This window comes from Carcharhinus amblyrhynchos, chromosome 12 (genome assembly GCF_965287045.1).
Source record: "Carcharhinus amblyrhynchos chromosome 12, sCarAmb.v2.hapA, whole genome shotgun sequence".
NCBI classification, from domain to species: domain Eukaryota; kingdom Metazoa; phylum Chordata; class Chondrichthyes; order Carcharhiniformes; family Carcharhinidae; genus Carcharhinus; species Carcharhinus amblyrhynchos.
The window spans coordinates 48007203-48031589 of record NC_137335.1 but is presented as its reverse complement, the minus strand read 5'-3'; the positions used below and the strand labels follow the sequence as shown (position 1 = coordinate 48031589).

General features: G+C 44.3%; 1 pseudogene; it reads left to right on the top strand.

Annotated features, from left to right (window-relative positions):
• The first annotated feature begins 13540 nt into the window (after window positions 1-13540).
• On the top strand, window positions 13541-13649 carry LOC145351261 (U2 spliceosomal RNA; annotated as a pseudogene).
• The last annotated feature ends 10738 nt before the right edge of the window (window positions 13650-24387 follow it).

Genomic DNA, 24387 nt, shown 5'->3' with positions numbered 1-24387 from the left:
CCCTAGCAAAACAGGATTCAACGGGAATCAAGAGGAAAACTCTCCACTGGTTGGAGCACCTAGTTAACACAAAGGAAGATGGCTATGGTTGTTGAAGGCCACAATCGTCTCAGTTCCAGGTCAACACTGCAGGAGTTCCTCAGAGCAGCGTCGTAGGCTTGACCATCTTTAGCTTTTTATCAATGACCTTTCTTCCATTGTAAGGTCAGAAGTGGGAATGTTTGATGATGATTGTACAATGTTCGGAACCATTTGCAATTCCTTAGATACTGACGCGGTTCATGCCCAAGTGCAGCAAGACCTGAACAATAACCAATCTTGGCTTGGACTGACAAGTGACAGGTGATACTTATGCTACACAAGTGCCTGGCAATGACCATCTCCAAAGACAGAATCTAACCATCATCCCTTGACATTCAATGGCATTATCATCACTAAATCCCCCACTATCAATGTCCTGAGGATTATCTTTGACCGGAAACTGAATTGGACTAGCTGTATACATACTGTGGCTAGAAGAGCAAGTCAGAGCCTCGGAACTCTGCAGTGAACTCGCCTCCTGATCGTGAAAACCCATCCAGCAGCTACAAGGCATGAGTTAGGAGTGTGATGGAATACTCTCCATTTGCCTGGGTGAGTGCAGCCCCAACAACACTCAAAATGCTCAACGCCATTCAGCGTCCATTTGATTGGCATCCCTTCCGCAGACATTCACTCCCTCCATTGCTGACACACAGTGGCAGCAATGTGTACCATCTACAAGGTGCACTGCAGGAACTCTCCAAGGCTCCTGAGACAGCACCTTTCAAACCTATGAATAGTATCATCTTGAAGAACAAGAGCAGTAGATACATGGGAACACCAGCACCTGGAAGTTCCTTTCCAAGTCACTCACCATTCTGACTTGGTAATAAATCAATGTTCCTTCATTGTTGCTGGATCAAAATCCTGGAATTCCCTCCAACTGTGGATATACCTATATCATAGCGACTGCAGCCATTCCAGAAGGCAGCTCATTATCACCTTCTCAAGGATTACTGGGGATGTACAATGAATGTGGGCCTAGCCAGCAACACCCACATTCCATACATTAATTTTTTAAAAACTACAGCCAAGGTGTGATATTGAAATCTGATAGTGAAACCCTAGTCCAGTTCCTTGGACAGAGGGAACAAGGATCACCTGAGTCTTTGCAGTCTACTGAAGGTTGTTAGGCAGGATCTTGTCCTTCACTTCATAGAATCATAGAACCCCTGCAGTGCAGAACGAGACCATTCAGTCCATCGAGTCTGCACCGACAATCCCATCCAGGGCCTATTCCCATATCCTCACATTTTTACCCTCCTAATTCCCCTGACATTAAGGAGCAATTTATCATGGCCAATCAACCTAACCCGCACATCTTTGGCTTGTGGGAGGAAACTGGAGCTCTCGGAGGAAACCCACACAGACACGGGGAGAACATGCAGACTCCATATAGACTGCGGCCTGAGGCTGGAATTGAACCTCGTTCCTGGCGCTGTGAGGTAGCAGTGCTAACCATTATGCCAGCATGTTTAGATGTTTCTCTCATCTGTTTCCAAAATGTGCCTTGTTAAATCTCCTTATCCGTAACCTAAGACAGAATTTTCTTGCACTTTCCACCAATGGGTTCTTCTGGTTCTGCCAAAGGCAGCTTCTCACAACAGTTTACCTGGTGGTATGACCAATGAGCAACGCAAATGGCTATTGAATTTGACAGGAAGATCCCACCAGTGCCCAATAGTGAGCTGCTGGAAAATCGATGGTGGGCTGGTGGTGGTGGTGGTGCTGTTGGGAGTGGGGGGTGGGTGGAGTGGAGGAGGGCAGTCTGGCATGGGTGGGGATGGGGCCTAAAAATCCCGGCCCTAGTTTTTATCAGGTGACCAAAGCTCCATTTCCATTCCTTTCCATGGCAAATGGTTTCTCGTGGCAAGGCCATTGTCAAACAATGGGGTCAATGTGTCACCCACTAACATACCATCAAGTTAAAATAGAGGTTTTTTCACACCCATTCTCTGGATTTCAACTCTGGCTTCAAGAAGTTTTGCAGACAGTATTGTGAAACCAGTTTCTTTAATTATTTGGGGAATTGTGGCCATTAACCACAGGAAGAGATTTTTGCATTTTAATGATTACTCAAAGAAGTATTCAGAAGGTCATTTTCACTTTAATCATTTTGTCAATCCTTGTCATAGCATTTGGATTAGCTGAAGGCTTTTATAGTCCCATGTGTATTGGCAGAAAAGCATAAGTCACCTGAGGGAATGTTTTATGCCCGTAATATTTTAGCAAATTTCTCCTAGTCACCACCTACCTTCTAATCTGCTCTGTCATTTCCACCCCCTCTTAACAGTATAAAATCAAGCACGTTTCTCCCCCCACTTTAGTTCTGAAGATGAGCCAAATGGACTAAAAACATTAACTCTTTTCCCCTCCACAGATATTGTCAATCCGACTGATATTTTCCAGCTTCTTCTGTTTTATTTCAGATTTCCAGCATCTGCAGTATTTCGCTTTCATTACGTATTTTCTTGCGTTCATTTTGTTTTTTAATTTTTTTTTGCAGTTTCTGCTCTTTTGTATTTTCTCTCCAATCTGCCCCAATGCAGCCAGTGCATCTCTAACTAGTGCATTCTCCTCCCGTATCAACACATTCCGCTCTGGTGTTGCCCAACAATCTATTTGACCCAATCCTCTTCTTCATCCACCTGCCAGCTATTTGACAGCATGGCACTATTGTCACTTCCCTTGGTCATCTCTGTAGATGACTGCCTAACTGACATCATTGTGGATGAACCAAAACTTACTAGGATTAAACATAGGAAAGACCAATGTCATTTTTGGGCCCTCATAAAAAATCCTGCAATCTTATTGTTAACCATCTCAAATGTTTTCTCCTACCAAATCTGACTGAATGTAAGTTTGGTGTTCTGTTACAGCGATGAGCTTCAAATGCCAGAGCTTACATTTTTTTTCATTCGCGTCACAAGTAGGCTTACATTAACACTGCAATGAAGTTACTGTGAAGATCTCCTAGTTGTCACACTCTGGCATCTATTCGGGTACACTGAGGGAGAATTTAGCATGGCCAATCCACCTAATCAGCGCATCTTTCGGACTGTGGGTGGAAACCGGAGCATCTGGAGGAAATCCACACAGGCACATGGAGACTCCGCACAGACAGTGATCCAAGCTGAGAATCGAGCCACGGTGCCAAAGTGCTGCCAACATTTCAACATTCTCACTTACACTTACACAACTTTGTTTATCTCTGTCCTTGCTGCCCTTACAGCCATTGCTGCTGAACTTCCTATCCTTACCTCTGTCGCCTCTAACATCATTCACCATCTACCTGCTCCATTGTTTCCAACCTCACTGACCTACTTGTATTCCAAGTCCCTGATATAGTGAGTTTGAAATCCTTGTCATCATTTACAAATCAATCCACAACACTATCCCATGTTAAATAAAGCTTGACTAACCTCAGCCTCTGCCACCTTCTCCAGTTCTCTCATTCTCCCTCAATTCCATTGTTGTAGAACCTTCTGTAATCACCACCACATTCTCTGGAACTCTGGGCCTGATTTTACCAGTCGGAGGCTAAGGGCTGGATCTGGACGTAAAATGGATCCGAGCCCGGAATCCTCGTTGCAGCGCGCCCATACGCTTTTAGCCGGCTCTGATCCGGTCTGTGCTGTGGGCGGGGCTTAGCGCTGCCAGAACGATTGGAGCTCTGAGCTGTGCACGCGCAGTTCGAAAAAACTCGAAAACAGTGTGAAAAACAAAACCAGCAGAGAGAGCTGGGGTTGGGGGAGTGGTGGAATGAGCCACGATCAGACCTCCCCGAGAGGCAGGCCACCCCGGCAGATGCCACCCCCTGGTCAGACCCCCCCTTGCGAGGCAGACCCCCTCCCCGTGATCCACCCCCCATGGGAGGCAGAGGCACCCTCGGCAGGTAACCCCCGCAATCCACCCCTCCAAGAGGCAGGCCCCCACTCAGCAGAGCACACGCCCCCAACCTACCTCAATTGCTGCTGTCCCTCCACCATCCTTCTGACCTGCACTCGTTGATGTGGAGATGCGGGCGTTGGACTGGGGTAAACAGTCTCGTGGGGTGGTGGTGGAGGATGGGGGGAGGATGGACTTGGGAGAATCTCCACTACCCCACCCCCCAACCAGCGATCTATCTGAGCCCGACCCCTAGCAGACGCCAGCGGAAGGCCAGGAAGGTGCTTCAGGCTGTCCAACGAGTGCAGTAAGAAGTCTCACAATACCAGGTTAAAGTCCCACCGGACTTTCCAACAGGACTTTAACTGGTGTTGTGAGACTTCTTACTGTGTTTACCCCAGTCCAACGCCCACATCGCCACATCAACAAGTGCAGGTCAGAAGGATGGTGGAAGGAGAGCAGCAATTGAGGTAGGTTGGGGGGGTGTGCTCTGTTGAGTGGGGGCCTGTGTCTCGGGGGGGGATGGATCACGCGGGGGGTGCTCTGCTGATGTGGTGCCTACCTTCCGGGAGGGATCTGATCGCGGGGGGAGGGGCCTGCCTCCCACGGGGTCCGATTTTGGTGGGGGGGGGTGGGGCGGGCTGCCTCCTGGTGGGGGTTTGATCATGTGAGGCGTCTGCCAGGAGTGCCTGCCTCCCATGGAGGGTGGATCGTGGTGGGGGGGGTGGGGGGGGGGTAGCGGGCAGCTGCCTCCTGTGGGGGGGTTTGATCATGGGGGGGGTGGCTGCCTCCTGGAGGGAGGGGGGGGGCTGCCTTTGGGGGGGGGGGATGCAATCGCGGGATGGGGGGAGTCTGCTGGCAGTGTTAGTTGGGGGTCTGCGAAGAGCGCTCGAGAAAAATGGACTTCAGAGGTTCCCCTGCAGGATAAGAAACCGCTTTGGATTTTTATTCTGCAGGTTGATAACAGCGCAGATCTGGAACAGATCCAAAGACTGTAAAGTGGGATTTGGCCGTAGTGTTGAGCGCACGGTTCATTAAATTGATTTAAATGCACACTAATGCATTTAAATCGTTGGGCTGCCCAATTGTGGCGCAGACTGAATCCGCGCCCAAATCGGGTGTCGGTAAAGGTGCGATCTGCTCAGTATTGGGTGCAGATCACATTACAGGTCTGACACCCGAATTTATCCCGATTTCGCGCCCGGAACCTTTGGTAACATTGGGCCTTCTGTCTCCACAACAACAACAACCTGCATTTATATAATCACCAGAAACCTCAAACCCTGCCCGGTCTCACTACAGTGAATGGAGTTTTGGCTAAGCGCCAAATTCGCCATCCTCACTGGCACCGTTGGGGGGGCAAATGAGATCGGAGAATCCTGTCTAATGTCTCCAATATCATCAATTACCCCTAGACATTTGCAGGAGTATTAGCAAACAAAATTTGACATCAAGCAACAAAAGGATATTGGGACAGCTGACAAAATACGTAGTCAGTTAGGTCAGTTTTAAAGAGTATTAAAGTAGGAGAGAGGGGTAGAGATGCAAAGAATTTTAGGGAAGGATTTTCAGTGCTTCGGGTCTCTGCCTTTTGCTGCATGTTCAAAAACCCATTCCTTCCAACAAGCTTTTGATTGCCTGAAATTGTACTTCAGATTCTTCAGACAAATTGTTTGTGTAGATTATAAACAATGTGGTTATAGAACCATTCTCATCAAATACCACTTCTTACCTACTGCTGGCTTGCGAACTACTCAAGCCAGCAGAAAATTGGTGCAGCACAGTGGCACAGTGGTTAGATCATAAGATCATAGGACACAGGAGCAGAATTAGGCCACTCGGCCCATCGTGTCTGCTCTGCCATTCAATCATGGCTGATTTTTTCTCATCCCCATTCTCCTGAATTTCACCATAACTGCTGATCCCCTCATTCATCAAGAGCCCGCCTAATCTTTGTTTTAAAGACACTCAATGGCTTGGCCTCCACAGCCTTCTGTGACAAAGAGTTCTACTGATTCACCACTCTCAGGCTGAAGAAACTCCCCTCCATCTCAGTTTTAAAGGATAGTCCCTTTGGCCTGAGATTGAGCCCTCTGGTTCTAGTTTTTCCTACTCATGTTTTACAGTGCCAGGGACCCGGGTTCAATTCTGGCCTTAGGTCACTGTCTGTATGGAGTTTGCGCATTCTCCCCATGTCTGCCTGGGTTTCCTCCGGGTGCTCTGGTTTCCTCCCACAAATCAAAGATGTGCGGGTTAGGTTGATTGGTAATGCTGAATTGACCCTAGTGTCATGGGGTAAATATGTGTGGTTATGGGAATAGGGCCGGTGTGGGATTGTGGTTGGTGTAGACTCGATGGGCTGAATGGCCTTCTTTTGCATCATAGGGATTATATTCGATACTCTCACATCCCCCCAGCCCCTGCACTGTTCCATCTCCATTTGTTTTATTATGAAGACCAGAACTGTGCAAAATATTCTAGGCATAATCTAACCAAGGTTCTAATTAAGATAGCATAACCTCTCTGCTTTTAAATTTAGAAATGAATTCTAAGACTCCTTCAGTGGATTTTATGGGTTTGTTAACTTGTGTTGTTTCTCTGAATGATTTATAATCAGCCACTGTGAAATACCTACACTCAAAGGTTCCAATGCAGGCAAAGCCTGCTGAGCGTAACAATGCAATTCAAACATGGAGGCGACTTGAATCCAAAATATAATGATTTCCTGCATTGATTAATGAGAAAGAATCATTGATGAACCACAAGATTTCAAATAAACCACTTCTCCGACAAATGATATGAAAGCAAATAGCTTCCATTATTTTGTAATATCAGACATGCTAATAAGGGTCCTAGATCTAGAGTTCTAGAATTCTATTTGTGTATAAGATGTTGAGAGGTAGTGATCGAGTGGATTCTCAGAGGTTTTTTCCCAGGGCTGAAATGGCTGCCACAAAAGGACACAGGTTTAGGGTGCTGGGGAGTAGGTACAGAGGAGATGTCAGGGGTAAGTTTTTCACTCAGAGGATGGTGGGTGCGTGGAACTGGCTGCCGGCTGTGGTGGTGGAGGCAGATTCGATAGGGTCTTTTAAGACACTTTTGGATAAGTACATGGGAGTTAGTAAGATAGTGGGTTATAGATAAGCCTAGCAGATAGGGACATGTTCGGTGCAACTTGTGGACCGAAGGGCCTGTTTGTGCTGTAGTTTTTCTATGTTTCTAATTTCAATCAAATTTCAATTAACACTTTAATAAAACTCTTCAGACAATCCTTTTTTTTCAGGCAATGCCTGCAATGCAATTGAATGGAAAGGCTATTTATTTATTGCTCAGAACCTCATTCAATTTATTCCTTTCAGTGATGCATCTCAGGGCTGCGAAGGTACAACAGTTGCGTTTTGCTGTCGTATATGATACCCAATAATAATGCCCACACAGTAATCCCGAGTGAAGTACGAATTGTTGTAGTTACAATGACTCATTCCATTCTGCAGATTGAGTTGGCACGATATTTATTTTACTCTGCACGTCCAGCACAATTTGAACGCAATTGTTCAGTTGAAGTTTACAAGCACCTGAACCATGACTGTTGGTTACTATCCATTCACAGTTTATATACACTTGCTTCATAGAATCATAGAATGCAACGAAGGAGGGACATTTGGCCCATTGTGTGGGTGCTGACCCTCTGAAGGAGCAATCTGTTGAGTGCCATTCTACTGCCTTTCTCTTGTAGCCCTGCAAATTCTCCCTTTTCACATAATAACCCATTTCCGTTTCGAGAGATTCAATTGAACCAGCCTCCACCACACTGCCAGGCACTGCATTCCAAATCGCCACCACTCACTGTGAACATATTTTTCCTCATGACGCCCTTTCTTCTTTTGCCAATTACCTTCAACCTGCACCCTCTGGTTCTCATTCCTTTTTTTTCATGGGATGTAGGCAATGTTGGCAAAGTCAGCGTCTGTGCGATTCCTAATTCCCTCTGAACTAAGTGCCATTTCAGAGGGCAGTTAAGAGTCAGTCACATCACTGTGGGTCTGAAGTTGCACATTGGCCAGACTAGGTAAGGACAGCACAGTAGTACACTGGTTAGCACTGTTGCCTCACAGCACCAGGGATCCGGGTTCAATTCCAGCCTGAGATCACTGTCTTTGTGGAGTTTGCACATTCTCCCCGTGTCTGCGTGGGTTTCCCCTGGGTGTTCCACTTTCCTCCCACAGTCCAAAGATGTGCAAGATAGGTTGATTGGCCATGTTAAATTGCTCCTTAGTGTCAGGGGGATTAGCATGGTAAATATGTGGGGTTACAGGGAGAGGGCTTGGGTGAGATAGTTATCAGTACAGGTGCGGTGGGGCATTAGTAAATGAGATGGGTTTTTACAACAGTTAATGATTGTTTCATTGTCACTATTAGTGGCACTAACCTTCAATCCCAGATTGATTAATCGGGCTGAAATTCCACAATCTTCCATGGTGTTTCCACTGAAGGATTTATGGAACTTTTATTTTTTTAGGCACCCAGCTGGAGGATTCCACGACTGTGGCAAGCCACTCTAATACATGAGAGACTGGAGGAGTATGTCAATTATTTAATTTGAAACACATTCACACCACAGACAAAGATATTGTTACATGAAAGATAAGCTTTTGATACATTTTCCTTCAACCAAAAATTCCCATTCAACGTTCTTGACAGGACTTTCCACCCTATCTGGTCCATTTGATGTGCTTCAGCTCTTACTCCTGCCCCTCTCTCCCAGAATCATGGTAGGATCCCCATGATCCTCAGTATCCAGCCCACCACTCTCTGTTTCATCCTCCACCTTTTCACTAGTGCCTGTGTGATGCTGCCACCAAACACATCTTCCATATCCTCCTCTTTCAGTTTTTCCACAGAGACTATTCCCTTTGCAAAAGCTTTGTCCACTCCTCGGTCACTCCTGACATCTCCTTTCCCTATGGTACCTTTCTATACAAGTGCGAGAGATGTAACATCTCCCTTTCCACTTCCTTGCTTCTCACCATCCAAGGTGCCAACACTCCTTCCAAGTGAAACAGCAATTTACTTATATTTTTTTCAAGTTAATCTGCTGTTTTCTACATACAAAGTTAGGATCATGCAGATTCTGAGCAGATGTAGGCCACTCGGAATTCCTGCCTGCTTTCATCATTTGATAAGATCACGGCTGTTCAGACCGTGGCCTTGACCCTTCTGAACACTTCCTATTCCTTTCCATTCCCTTGTTAATCAAGAATCTGTCTAACTCAACCTTAAAAATATTCAATAATCTGACTGCTCTCCGGGGAAGAGAGCTCCACAGACCAAATACCTTCTGAAAGAAACAACTTCTCCCCATCTTTGTCTTAAATGGGAGACCTCTTATTTTGAAACTGTGTCCACTAGTTCTATCTCTCCCACATCCTCTCAGCATCCAGTCTGTCAAAGCCCCTCACAATCTCATAGGTTTCAAAAAGATCGCCTGTTATTCTTCTGAACTCCAATGGACACAGGCTCAACTCTCCAACCTTTCCTCATTAGACAACTTTTTACCCCAGGAATTAGTTGTGTGAACCTTATCAGCACTGTTTCCAATGTAATGATAGTCTTTTCTTATGATGAGGTCTTGACACAGTGGCACAATGGTTAGCACTGCTGCCTCACAGTGTCATGGACCTGGGTTCGATTCCTGGCTTGGGTCACAGTATGTAGTTTGCATATTCTCCTCATGTCTGCATGTGTTTCCTCCAGGTGCTCCAGTTTCCTCCCATGGAGTGAAAGGTGTGCTGGTTAGTGGATTGGCCATGCTAAATTCCCCCTCAGTGTACCTGAATAGGTGCTGCAGTGTGACGACTCGGAGATTTTCATGGCAACGTTAATGCAAGCCTACTTCTAACACTGATACATAACATAGACTGGGTGACTGCTTTGCAGAACGCCTCAGTCCACTAGCATGACCTTGAGCTTCCTGTCTTTTGTTGTTTTAATTCCTTACCCTCCTCTCACTCTGTCCATGGGTTGCAAGGTTCCAATGAAGCTCAATGCAAACTGAAGGAGCAGCACCTCACAACTCTACAGCCTTCTGTACTCAATATTGAGTTCAACAACTTTGGATCATAATCTCTGCCTCCATCCTGTCCTATGTGCCTATTTTTTTTACTGTCATGTTTCTCTATTTATCCCTTTATGTTGTATTCAGATGGTTGTTATATAAGCATTCATGCCTCCTTTAGACACAATGGTTATTCCCCTACAATATCCATTACCACTTTGTGGAACAACTTAACCCCACTGGAGAGATTTCCCCAATTCCATTTGGTTTCATTTTTACCTAAGATCCTTGATGCCACATTCAGTGAAATGCTGCCCTGATGTCAAAAGCAGGCACTCTGACCTCATCTCTTGAGTTCAGTTCTTTGTCCATTCTCAGACCAAGGCTGCAATAAGGTGAGGAGCTGAGTGACCCTGATGGAACCCAAACTGAGTGAGCAAGTTATTGCTGCGTGAATGGAATACAAAAGCCAAAGTCCAGGTAGAAATGGTGAGGGGAAGGGGTGGGGTAGTACAATGCTTAATAGGTCAGTACAAAGTGCAGGTGATCTACAATCCTTTCATGTGTTGTACCTGTAAGAGCATTATATTTATTTTAGACTGCTGTTGTCAATGATGTCAAAGCTAATCTTAACACCTGGCCTGTGAATTAAAGGCTCTGAAATTATTCCATGTGGCTGATCTGCTCTGCCAAGAGTTGAGAAATATTTTCTGGGTCCCTGCATGATTAACTGCCTCTTCCTCACAGTGACTTCCAGCCAATAAGATATTAAATAGGCACAGCTTAACCTATGCTGGATATTTTATGATCATTATTGCTGTGAAATTCTCTTTAAGAAATCTCCAGTCCTTGTATTTGAGGATGTTATCCTTTGAGTCCACGTTGCAAATTTTTCACTTTAGCTGGTGCTTTCTGTGATTTAAATCTTTACTGCAAGTCATATAATGTGACATTTCAATGAACAATCAACTATTACTCACGTTATCGAAATATTTTGTAATTAAGTAATGGTTTGACATCTAAGTAGGTCAAAAAAAAACAATGGAAGGAAAGACATTTGTAGAATGAAGTGTAAACTGACATGACACGCAATGAGGCCATTTGATCCATTTTGTTTGTGCTGGCTCTTTGTTGCTGCTATTCAAATTGTCCCACTCCTCTCCTCTTTCTCTTCAAGTGTTTAACGTATTCAGTTCTGGCCTCAAAATTAACTCCATATGTCCAACAATCTGGACACACAACCCTGTTCACTGCAAATGTGCAATTACCATTTTTGTAGAGGTGGATGTCAGGTTGATAATTCATTAACATATTCAAACAATGATGAAACGCGGTACAGGAAAGAGATAGAGAATCTGGTGAACTGGTACGATGACAATAATCTCTCCCTCAATGTCAATAAAACAAAGGAGATGGCCCTCAATTTCAGGAAGCTTCAGGAGGACCTGTGCCTATCAACATCAATGGAGATGGAGTAGAAATGGTCAAGAACTCCAAGTTTCTTGGTGCCCAGATCACCAACAACCTGTTCTGGTCCCTCCATATTGACCCTGTAGTTAAGAAAGCCCACCATTGTTTCAACTTTCTCAGAAGGTTAAGGAAATTTGGCATGTTTGCTACAACTCTCACCACTTTTTAAAGATGTACCATAGAAAGCATCTTTTCTGGTTGTATCACAGCTTGGGATAGCTCCTGCTCTGTCCAAGACAGCAAGAAACCACAAAGGGTCGTGAACGAAGCCCAATCCATCACTCAAACCAGCCTCCCTTCCAGTGACACTGTCAACGCTTCCTGCTGCCTCAGAGAAGCATCCAGCATAATCAAGGACCCCTTTCACCCCAGACATACCCTCTTCCACCTTCTTCCCTTGGGCAAAAGGTACAAAAGTCTGAGGACATGTGCCAACCAACTCAAGAACAGTTTCTTCCCTGCTGCCGTCAGACATTTGAATGGACTTACTTTACATTAAGTAGATCTTCCTCTACACCCTAGCTATCACTGTAACACTACATTCTGCACTCTCTCGTTTCCTTTTCTATGAATGGTATGCTTTGTCTTATAACATGCAAGAAATCACTATATTCTAATACATGTGACAATAATAAATCAATTCAAAATCAAATCAAAAATCAGGCTCAGATTTAAACTTCAAGGAATCACAAAGTCTTAACGGCTCAGGCAACCATTTGGCCCATTGAGTCTGCACCAGCTCTCAATGTCATTCCCCTGCCTTTACCCCATACCCCCTGCACAGCTGCCAGGGGGCAATACCAGAGTGAGGGTTCTGCTTCCATGGGGAGGTTCTGTGATGGTGGTGGGACATGATGTGGATATGCTGGCGTTGGATTGGGGTAAACACAGTAAAAAGTCTGACAACACCAGGTTCATGTTGCACTATCTGTAACCCCCGTGACTTGCCTGGGTTTGCAAAACCTCACTTACTGTACTGTCTGGAGACAATACACATCTGTTTAACCTGTGATCAGTGCTCCTTCCACACACATTGTCAGCCACTTTAGGACTTGAACAGCAGGTTAGGTGTAAAGATTCGCATTCTAATCAGTAATCTGTAAACTGTCTGTGCTTTATATGCTCTGTCTGAGGCCAGAACTCTCCATTCACCTGAAGAAGAGGGAAATCCCTCGAAAGCTAGTGAGTTTACTATCAAATAAATCAGTTGGACTAAAACCTGGTGTTGTCAGACTTTTTACTATGGTGGTGGGAGACAGAGTTCTCGGGGGGAGTGCTGGGGGTGAAAGGGAGGTGAGTTCCGTGGTGTAGGGGAGTTCAGTGGCAGGGGGTAGGTATGGTAGGGGAGGGTGGGAATTCCATAGTGTCGGAGGGGTGGGGGGAGGTGGGCCAGGGCTGTTTTGTGTGTGTGTGGGGTGGGATTGGGGTTGGGGTGAGGTGTTTCTATTTTAATTTTTTCACAAAAATTAAAAAAGGGCATCCCAATCTTTTAAAATCTGATTGAGCTCACCTTACCAATGTTACATTGTAGGAGCCATCATTATTTTATTTTCTCCATCAGTTTAAAAGTATGGCGGGAAAACCCATTAACGCTGGGCTCCCTCCGCATTTTCCGCCCGAGATGTTTCCCAACACATGGCAAAATTCCGCCCATTGTTTCTATTCAAGTAATCATCCACAGGAAGCATTACCATTGTCAATTGAACTCAGGACCAATGTTGTGAAAGGGAAGCAGGAGCTTCCAACTCAGGGTGCAAAGAGTTTTTTGCAGAACTCCTTGAGTCCAGGAAGAACAGGGATGCAGTCCCCGCTCTGCCACTGTCCTCAGCCCCCCGAGTCTTCAGCTTCCTTCCTGCTAATCCTGGCTTTTCATTTTCTCTCCCATCGCTCTACGATTGTAGACCCTCCCACTCTGAACTCCGACCTTCCTGCTTCCCATAACGGCCTATCTCCCTCACAGAAAAGCCCTGACGTCTCACTCCATCCACCCCACTATGGCTTCTTCCAGAAGACTTATCTCTACTTTCCTGATTGCTGCATACTGGTATTGCTTCTCAGTCTTTTGGCTAAGGTCAAGTGTAGTATCTGTTCTAATCAGTTTAAGAGTCCCCACTGTGTGCAGTCTCTGTGTTTTAATTCAGGTAGGTGACTCATCGCTCAATTCAGCTGCTGGTCAAGAAACAGAAGGGAATAATTCATGATGAGATCATGTTGATAGATTCACCACCTCCCATAAATGTCTGCAGGGTTACAATTTGGCCACACCCAGAGGTGCAATGTTTACCACCTGTTAAATTATGATTCAAACACAAACACAAAAAAGATCCTTTAAAAGGGCCACTACCTAGATGAAAAAAAATGTTTTCAATAAAAGAAGAGTTTGCTTTTGTATTACTTTACCAGCTTGAAGTGCAATTGCTGTTCAGTAACATGGCAGCCAAGTAGCACTGGTCGATTAGATAATCTTGATTCAGTTGTGTTGTTTGATGGACCATATATTGGCCAGGATTACTCTCTTTTGGCCTGCCTGAAACTTGTTGGTCTTCCAGTTCAAGGAGTTGTCCCTGACTGAGTGTTGCAGACTGGTACATTCGAAAGCCCAGGACTACATACTGAGGGATGCACGAAAACTGGGGCAGCTATCAAAGAGGTGTAATGGGGAAGATCGTTGTCTAAGACCTTTCAACCACAGTGAACCAAGGGGAGCAGAACCTCCTCTGGCCAAAAGATTCACTGAATGTATACAGTGAATATTGCAACTAACTCGGTTGCTCTGAAGCACCTTGGAGTGCAACTAGTTCTACATGGCCAGCTTTTAAAGTAACTGCAAGTCCACTGTGAAATGTCTGAAGCATTTCCTTTACTGTATTAAAGCATCTCAGAATGTTGATGTATGTAAAGAGCCAGAATATTACTGCTTTTTGTGTGGTGGTCATTTTAGAATGTTTGTGATGTTCTCACAGATTTATAAGAACATAAGAACATCAGAACTAGGATCAGGAGATGGCCAACTGGCCCCTCAAGCCTGCTCCACCATTCAATAAGATCATGGCTGATCTTTTCATGCACTCAGTTCCACTTAGTCACTCGCTCACCATAACCCTTAATTTCTTTACTGTTCAAACATTTATATATCTTTGCCTTAAAAATATTCAACAAGGTAGCCTCAACTCCACATGAATAAAGTATATTTTTATAAAAAACATACTCTGTGCTTTACATTCAATTATCAGCAGAAAAGTAGGGCCTGTGTTCAATGAAAGACACGTGAGTAAGAGAGTATTATCACCTCAACTAAGTTAATAGCTGTGATCAGTGGAAGTTGCTCAATAATAAATTTTGTTAAGAACCTGTGAGTTTACATATATTAAAAAAGTTGGCTATTTATTCATGTGTTTGTGAATCTTTAAATTATATTGTTGCATTACACACTGGTTCAACCGGTATAACCCACATTTCACAGAAGGTACGCAAAGATCTGCATAAAGCAGTGGACATTCCTGAAGTGCTATGTAATCTGTATGCTAAAATCTATTTAAAATCAGTGATACTGTTTTTCCACAGGTAGAGGCCAGGTGTGTTTGTCCTGCCGGCATTGAAGGAACTTTTACCCATCTCGGTAAATGTTCTCCCCCACTGGCTGTAAAGAAAGATCAACTTTGTGCAAGATGAGTCCTGACCTTTATCACTTTAGCAGCAGGAATAGCTTGTTTTTTTCAGTACTGATCGTGTGAACTGATACCAAATTCTGTGGCCCAGTAACAACACCGAGGCAGATTCTGATTGGAGGTGACAGGAAGCATCAAACCTGTAAGAGGTTATCATACCTCAGAATGTCTCATTTCAACAGTTTCAAAATTTACTTCCAGGTTTCATGTCTCCGGTCAGTGTGAGACAGGGGCCAGCCTGCCCTGCACCTACAGGAGGAAATCTAAAGGGCCAATATATAGATGGGACGCGGAGGAGTTTGATCAAAGTGATGCTTAAAGCTAGATTTAGGCAGATCATGACTGTGCTATGGCTTGTTGACACATCACTTTGTGCATTGCTGGCTGAGAAGCTGAAAGAGTTTCATCTTCACTGGCAAGAGGAAGGAAAACACCTGCTGTTGGTGTGAAAAAGGCATGATTTGACATTATCCAGAAAGTCAGCCAATGGAACATTTTGGCCTATTTAGGAAGTGCTTTAATCGCCTAGCCTAATTGAATAAGTAAATTTGGCATGTCAGCTATGACTCTCACCATCTTTTACAGATGCATCATAGAAAGCATTCTTTCTGGATGTATCACAGCTTGGTATGGCTCTTGTTCTGTCCAAGACCATAAGAAATTACAAAGGGTCATGAATGCAGGCCAGTCCATCAGCAAACCAGCCTCCCATCCCTTGATACTGTCTACGTTACCCGCTGCCTCGGTAAAGCAGCCAGCATAATTAAGGACCACACGCACCCCAGACATTCTCCCTTCCACCTTCTTCCATTGGAAAAAGGATACAACAATCTGAAGTCACATACCAACCAACTCAAGAATAGTGTCTTCACTGCTGCCAACAGACTTTTGAATGGACCTACTTTGCACTAAGTTGATCTTTCTCAACATGCCAACTATGACTGTAACACTACATTCTGTGCCCTCTTGTTTCCTTCTCTATGAACAGTATGTTTTGTCTGTATAGCATGCAAGAAACAATACTTTTCACTGTATGTTAATACATGTGACAATAATCAATCATGTCAGGGGAGATGAATGAATGCAGAAGCAGATTCAGCTACATATACACCAATAATGCACAACACTCCTTGACAAGCATAGGAAAGAGAAGTATGAGTTGGCCATTCAGCCTCTTGAGCCTGCTCCCCCACTCAGTGAAAGTATGGCTGATTGTGGTCTTAATTTCACTTTCTGCTCTGGTCCCCACGGTCTTTGAATCCAATTGTAGATCCAAAATCTATTTTTTTCTTTTTAATTCATTTGCGGGATATGGGCATCACTGGCTGGCCATCATTTGTTGCCCATCCCTATTTGCTAGAGGGTAGTTGAGAGTCAACCACATTGCTGTGATTCTGGAGCCTATCTAGGCCAGACCGGGTAATGACAGCCAATTTCCTTCCCTAAAGGACATTAGTGAACCAGGTGGGTTCTTCCATAATTGACAGTGGTTTCATGGTCATCACAGTAAGAAGTCTCACAACACCGGGTTAAATTTCAACAAGCTTATTTGGTAGCAAAAGCCACTAGCTTTCAGAGCACTGCCCCTTTGTCAGGTGAGTGGGAGTGGGAGTTCTAATCACAAACAGGGCACAAATAGCACCCCCCCCCCCCCACTTCATGGTCATTAGCAGATTCTTAATTTCAGATATTTTTTATTGAATTTAAATTCCATCGTCTGTCATGGCAGGATTCGAACCCTGGTCCCCAGAACGTTAGCTGAGTTTCTGGATTAATAATCTAGTGATAATACTATTAGGTCACCTCCCCCTACTTAACTCAACATTGAATATATTCAATAACTCGACTTCCACTACTCTCTGTGGTAGCTAATTCCAAAGCTTAATGAATTTCTGAGCTTCTCATCGCTGAATTATTTTAAAACTGAGCCTCTTAGGTCTTGATGCCCCCATGAGGGGAAACACCATGCATCACACCACTCCTCGTATTTACTTAAGATTCAAGAGTATCCCTCATTCACTTCTTGTCTCCTTCATCACATCCCCATCTATCATTCACTTCTGCCATTGACCCTGATTCTTGTGTAACTTGTTGTCACTCTCTGTTGCACTCTCTGTCTCTCTCTGTTACACCTTCTGTCACACTGATGTTTATAGAAGATATTGGTCTTGAAAATCCATGGCCATTTTGTCTACTGCCACTGTAAGTACATAGGGAGGGAGGTGTTCGAGCTGAGGGTAGAGGCTCTCTGACTGTCAGGCTCCCCATGGCTTTCATTATGACTTAGTATACAGATACTGCAGATTTATCATTTGGAGGTGTGACCCAACTGACCCAGCAGTAGATGTAGAATATGACCAGATCCCTGCATCATTAAAAACTGTTCTTTTGGAAAAAGGTTAACAAGCACACTTTGCTTGCAGTCCCCAACAACCTTCCACCATAGTCACTAGCTCCAGCTGTCACCTCGGCCAGACAGCCCAGAGCTGCTACAATAGCAGATAGACCAGATACACCATTGATGGCATGGGTGTCTGCCACATTGGAGCATCTGCTGAGAATAGTTTATGGATTTAAGTCCCACTTGACGAGCATGAGAACCAGTACCTGTGAAATTCAGCCCTTAGAATATTTCCATTCAAACAAGCTCTTTGGTTGCTTTGGACGACAGTTGCATGTTTCTGTGTGCTTTGAAGCTTTTTTTTTATTCATTCAAGGATGTAGACTTCATCCAGTGTCGGAATGTTCGCTCCATTCTCTCTCCACAGGTGCTGTCAGACCTGCTGAGATTTTCCAGCATTTTCCGTTTTTAAATCACCTCAAAACTGCCAGACAAAATGAGGGAACATTTCAAAATTGAACAAGAGCTGTAATTGTGTTCCTGGACCAGGAGATTCAGAAATTTCTGGGTTAATCCTTCCATTTGGACTGCACTTCAGTTACACCCACTTCAGGTACCATTTCTCACTCCTGTCGGAAAGGTGCTTAAAAAAACAAGAATGATGTGTCCACAGCCAGGACTACTGGAGGAATCTGCTTCCAGAGGCTTTGACGTCATCTCCCCATTAAAATGTGTTGAGGTTTCTGCTCCATCATTGGCTGCCATTTCCATGGGGAGAGAGGAGAGAAGATGGAAAGAAAATGCAGATCAGCAATCAATTGCTCACATGAAGGGCCATGCCATGTACAAAAGGCTTAGCACAGGTAAGTGAATGCATGAACGAAAGGAGGAACTTTTCTGTATTGTATCAACCCATCAATTTTCAAATTGCATATGGAGCTATGGTGAAACAGAAAAAAGAAAGGTCAGAACAACTTGCCTATATCTGAAAATATTAATTAAATACGAGAGTGGGAGGGCCAGTGAAAAGCTGCTTTGCTGTTTCCCAGCAGCAACATGTCCACGAGGCCATATTAACAGGAACAGATGTTCAGAAACTATCCAGAAAGTCTTACAGAACAAATAAAAGGCATAAGCCTAACCCTAATCCTAACCCTAATTTATCACAATCCAGTGAAATTTTGATGGATTTCAGTACTTTGTGCTAAAGTCAAGTCTTATAGGTAATGAAGGAAATAAAGACTTCCATTTATATAAAGGGGGGAATTTTCCTGTCCCACCACCATGGGGGACAACGCAAAGTCTGTTGACCTTGAGCAGGATTTTCCAGTTTTGGGGCGAGTGTGGCCGGAAAATCCCATCCAAAATCTTCCATGACCTTAAGACATCCCAAAGCACATTTACAGCCTTCGAGGCATTCTTTGCAGCATAATCAACACTTTAATTTAGTTTGCGTACAGCTAGTTCCCCTCCCCCAACTGTTTATTCTATATTTGTTCATGGGACGTGGTGTCGCTAGCTAGGCCTGTATGCTATGTGTTATTGCCCAGGCCTAACTTCCCCTGAAAAGGTGGTGGTGTGCTGATGTACGCAAAGTCCCATAATTACCAGAAAATCTGTTGTTAGTTGATCTTTCAAATTGTCCCCTTGCTTTTTTTGTGTGATTATTTTTTACCCAACTTCCGCTTGAACTAATCTGTACTTCCAGTTTCTGTTATCATCATATTTATGGTGCCCATTGTACACAGCATGTTGGGATTCACTTATATTTAATATTTTTAATATTAAAATATTCAATATTATCCACGTATGCTTAATATTTTCCACATTCTGTGAAGCAAAAGTCACAAAATGGGCCATGATCAAAATATGTCGGCAGCAGAGCTCATGTTGGATAGGAGAGCAAAAATTATTAGATTTTTGAAAGATAATTGATTGCCAACAGACACTAGTGTCTCTGGCATGGTAGCACAGTAGTTTTTACTGCTGCCTCACAGCGTCAGGGACCTGGCTTTGATTTCCAGCTTGGGTCACTGTCTGTGCAAAGTGTTCATGTTTTCCCTTTGTCTGTGTGGGTTTCTTCCAGGTGCTCCGGTTTCCTCCCACAGTCCGAAGGATTGCTGGTTAGGTGCATTAGCCATACTAAATTCTCCCTCTGTGTACCTGAACAGATGCTGGAGCGTGGCGACTAGGGGATTTTCACAGTAACTTCATTGTAGTGTTAATGTAAGCCTATTTGTGGCACTGATTAATAAATAAAGAAGTTCTTCTTAGGCAGTTCACCAGAGTCAAGAATAACTTGCTATCACACTAAAAATGAGTTCTCAGGTTACAGGTGGTGGGAGGCACGGGTGGGTAGGGTGCCCGGGCTGTCACCACTCCTTTTACGGTCGACACTTGGCTTCAGCTTGCTCTCAGCAATGAAACTTGAGGTGTTCAGCTGCTTCTTGGGTGCTTTTCTTCCACTTCAGATAGTCTTGGACGAGGGATTCTCAGGTAACGTTGGAATATTGTACATTATTAAGGAGGCTTTGAGCGTGCCCATGAAGTGCTTCCTCTGCCTTGGTCGGGCTCACCTACTATGTCAATGATCCGAATAGAGTGCTTGTTTCATGAGTCTCATGTCAGGTATGTGGACGACATGGCTGCCCAGCAGAGCTGATCAAGTGTGGTCAATGCTTCGATTCTGCGGATGTTGGCCTGAGGGTGCACACTGAGGTTGGTGCACCCATCCTGCAATAGTTTTGTAGGATCTTGCAGAGGCAGGGCTGGTGGTATTTCTTGGTTTGTGGTGCCTGCCATACATAGTCCATGACTCTGAGCCATGTAGCAGGGCAGGTATCACTACTGCTCTGTACACCATGAGCTTGGTGGCAGATCTGAGGTTCTGGTCTTCAAATACTCCCTTCCTTATGTGACTGAATGTTGCACTGTTACATTGAATGAGGTGCTGAACCTCATTGTCAATGTCAACCCTTATTAACAATAGACCCCCAAGGTATGGAAGGTGGTTCATGTTATCTAAGACCTTGTTGTAGATTTTAATAACTGGGTGAACAGTGCTGTGTGGCTGGGGTAGGTTGGTAGAAGAATTTTGTCTTCTGGATGTTTGGTGTAAGGCTCATGCTTGCGTGAAGATGTTGACAATAGCTTGATATTCGGCCACTGAGTGTGTGCAGATGTAAGCATTGTCTAGGTACTGGAGGTCAATAACAGAGGATGGGGTGACCTGGGGTGACCTGCAGGCAACGGAGGTTGAATAGATTCCCATTTGTTTTGTGATTTACCTCCATTCCAGCAGGGAGTTTGCTGAGGGTGAGAAGGAGTATTGCAGCAAGGAAGGTTGAGAAGAGTCTCAGTGTAATGACACAGCCTTGCTTGACCCCAGTCTGAATGGGATTTGGGCCTATGGTGAATCTGTTGTTCAGGATCATGGTTTGCATGTCATCATGAAGCAGAAAGAGGATGGTGACAAATTCCTGGGGACAGAAAAAAATGAGACAGATGTTCCATAATCCGTTGCAGTTGACCATGTCAAAGGCCTTAGTGAGATCAAAGAAAGTAATGTACACAAGGGTTGACACTGTTCCCTGCATTTCTCTTGTGGTTGCCATACAGTGAATATCATGTCCATTGTGCTCCATAGTAGTTAGACTCCACATTGAGACACTGGGAGGAGCGAGAAGGCAATTAAGGAGGATTCTTGTGATGACATTCCCTGGCATTGACACCAGGGAAATTCCTCTGCAGTTACTGCAGTCAGACTTGTCACCTTTCTTGAACATGGTCATGATTATCGCATATGTCCACTTTGGTAGAAATAATAGTAGGAGGGATTATTATTTAAAGGGTGAAAAGCTGCAGCATGCTGCTGTGCAGTGGGACCTGGGGGTCCTTGTGCACGAATCGCAGAAACCCAGTCTGCAGGTGCAGTAGGTGATCAAGAAGGTGAATGGAATGCTGGCCTTTATAGCGAGGGGGATAGAATATAAAAGCAGGGAAGTCTTGCTGCAACTGTGCAGGGCACTGGTGAGGCCACAACTGGAGTATGGTGTGCAGTTTTGGTCACCGCATTTGCGAAAGGATATATTGGCCTTGGAGGGAGTACAGAGAAGGTTCACCAGGCTGATACCGGAGATGAGGGGGTTAGCCTATGAAGAGAGATTGAATAGACTGAGTCTGTACTCGTTAGACTGAGGGGGGATCTTATAGAGACTTACAAGATAATGAAGGGGCTAGATAGGGTAGAGGTAGAAAGATTCTTCCCGCTTAGAAAGGATAGCAGAACTAGAGGGCATAGCCTCAAAATAAGGCGGGAGGGAGCAGTTTAGATCAGAGTTGAGGAGGAACTTCTTCACTCAAAGGGTGGTGAGTCTCTGGAATTCTCTGCCCATTGAAGTGCTGGAGGCCACCTCGCTGAATATATTTAAGTCACGGGTAGATAGATTTCTGATAGACAGGGGAATTAAGGGTTATGGGGAGAAAGCGGGAAAGTGGAACTGATCCACTTCAGATCAGCCATGATCTTGTTGAATGGCGGGGCAGGCTCGAAGGGCTGGATGGCCTACTCCTGCTCAGATTTCTTATGTTCTTATACCTGAGATCTCCTGGCATGTACTTGTCTTTCCAGGTAAGAGAAATGTGGTCATGTATTCACGCCAATAGGTCTTCACTGTCATGCTTTAGTGCTTCAGAGGGGATTTTATTTGCTCCAGTTGCCTTGTTTTTTAGCTGTTGGATAGTCTCTTCTGGCTTGTGTTGTGTTGGGGTTGTGCTGAGATGGTGATGTATAACATGCTGTAAGATAGAGTTTAGACACTCGCATTGAAGACAGAGGAGAGGATTTTCCAGCCTCACTCACCCCAAAACCAGAAAATCCCGCCTGAGGTCAACAGACCTTTCCATGGTCTGCCTCTCACCCACTCTGATTCCTGTGGCAGGCAGGATGGTAAAATTTTGCCCTAGAGTCTCTGTTAAGGAGATCTTCAAAGTGCTTCCTTCAACAGGCAGTGACTGCCTCTCTGTTCTTGATGAGCATCTCTCCATTATTGGCCTGCAGTGGGATGGGGCCTGGGTGCTTGGGTCTTGATTGTGCTAAAGAAACCTCACCTAACTGCTGGATCACCTGGATTTCCTCCACCTACACCTGATCTTTGGCTTGCGAGTGTTTTGCTGGACTTCAGTCTTTAGTTGTAAGTGAAGCTGCTTTCTTGCTCTCAAATTGGATTGCTGTTTCAGGTTCAGAAAAGTCTTGCACTTGAGGCTTTTCAGTTCCTGGATATTCTGGTTGTTTTCCTGTTTTGGTGTTTCTTGGCTGAATGACCAAGTATCTCATCACAGATGCTGATTGTGGAGGCCTTGAGGGCAGACCAAACCCTGTGGACACTCTGCGTGTTTGACTAACCGGGTGTCCTCAAGTTGGCAGTGAGGCGCTGGCTGAATAGTGTTTTCCCATCTGTCCCATCTGTGCCTCAGCATTGATTTTCCTGCAGCTTTGCTTCTGTTACCATTGCTGCTTTGGGGCTACATTGACCAGTGCAGATGCAACTTGTGGTCCAAACAGCAGTCATCAGCTCCTGTCATGATGCAGATGATACACACACCCTTGCAGTCCTTTGCTTGATATATATACCCAGTAATCACACTTGAATCAAATAAGCCATGAACAACCTAAATTAATCTCTTAGATGTGAACACCCACATTCATCTACTAAAAATAATTTCAAACATCACCTTTCCTGTCAGTTTATTTCTCAAAATGCTTCAGGAAATTCTTTTTAAATAGTTTTCAGGAAGCTAGATTCTTTACTGTGGTCAAAACCGGAAAGTTACTCTGCTTTTAACCGTTAGTCAAAACATTACTGGATGAGAAGCCAAACTTGAGAAAGGAAAAACAGCAACAGTGGCAGAACATGAAGTGAATAAAGTATTCTTTAAGCAAAATGTGAATAGAAAGGTGAAAGGCTTTTGTAAGCCCCAAAATGACATGTTTCACATTCCTTTGTTCCACTGACATTTCCTTTACATTGGATTGTCTTTTATCGATTGTCTTTTTTCCTAACTTTATTCTAAGATAGATGACTCTGCTAATTCCACATAAACTTGGGCAGATCCTGAAAATGGAGCTCACGATGATTTGCTAATTTGACAGAATGCTGTCGACAGGCTCGGAGCTTTCACGTCCAGTTTTGTTTTCAGCTTCAGTTTAATTTTCACGTGCAGTGTAATTTTTTAGTCATCCATTCAATTGGTGCTGTGTGTGAATGGAGATGGCAAATGTGTTTTAAGATTTGATATTGCGGTATTTACATAATAGATGGGATTTTCCTAGGGAGGAAAATGTCCCAATGACAGGGAGCTAATCAAGTGTCTAGGAGACTTGGATAGGAGCACAAACACATATAAAGGAAATGCCAAACAATTATAGTCCAGTTAGTCTTACTTGGGTGGTGGGTAAATAGTTAGAATCTATCCTTAGAGATCGAATAAATTATCACTGAGGAAGGCATGGAATAGTCAGGGATAGTCAGTATGTCTTTGTTAAGGGAAGGTCATGTCATACAAATTTGATTGAATTCTTTGAGGAAGTGACAAGGAGGATCGATGAGGGTGATTCAGTAGATGTTACCTGCATAGATTTTAGAAAGGTATTTGCCAAGGTCTCACATGACAGGCTGGTCAAACAAGTAAAACCTCATGGGATACAGGGTAGTGTGTTGAATTGGATCAAAGGTTGATAAGGTAATGGTCGATGGATGCCGTTATGAATGGAAAGCTGTTTCAAGTGGTGTTCTGCAGGACCTGGTGTTGGGACCCATGCTGTTTGCTTCATATATTAATGATTTGGACTTGAATGTTTTTGAAAGTCCCTGATTCGCCATACT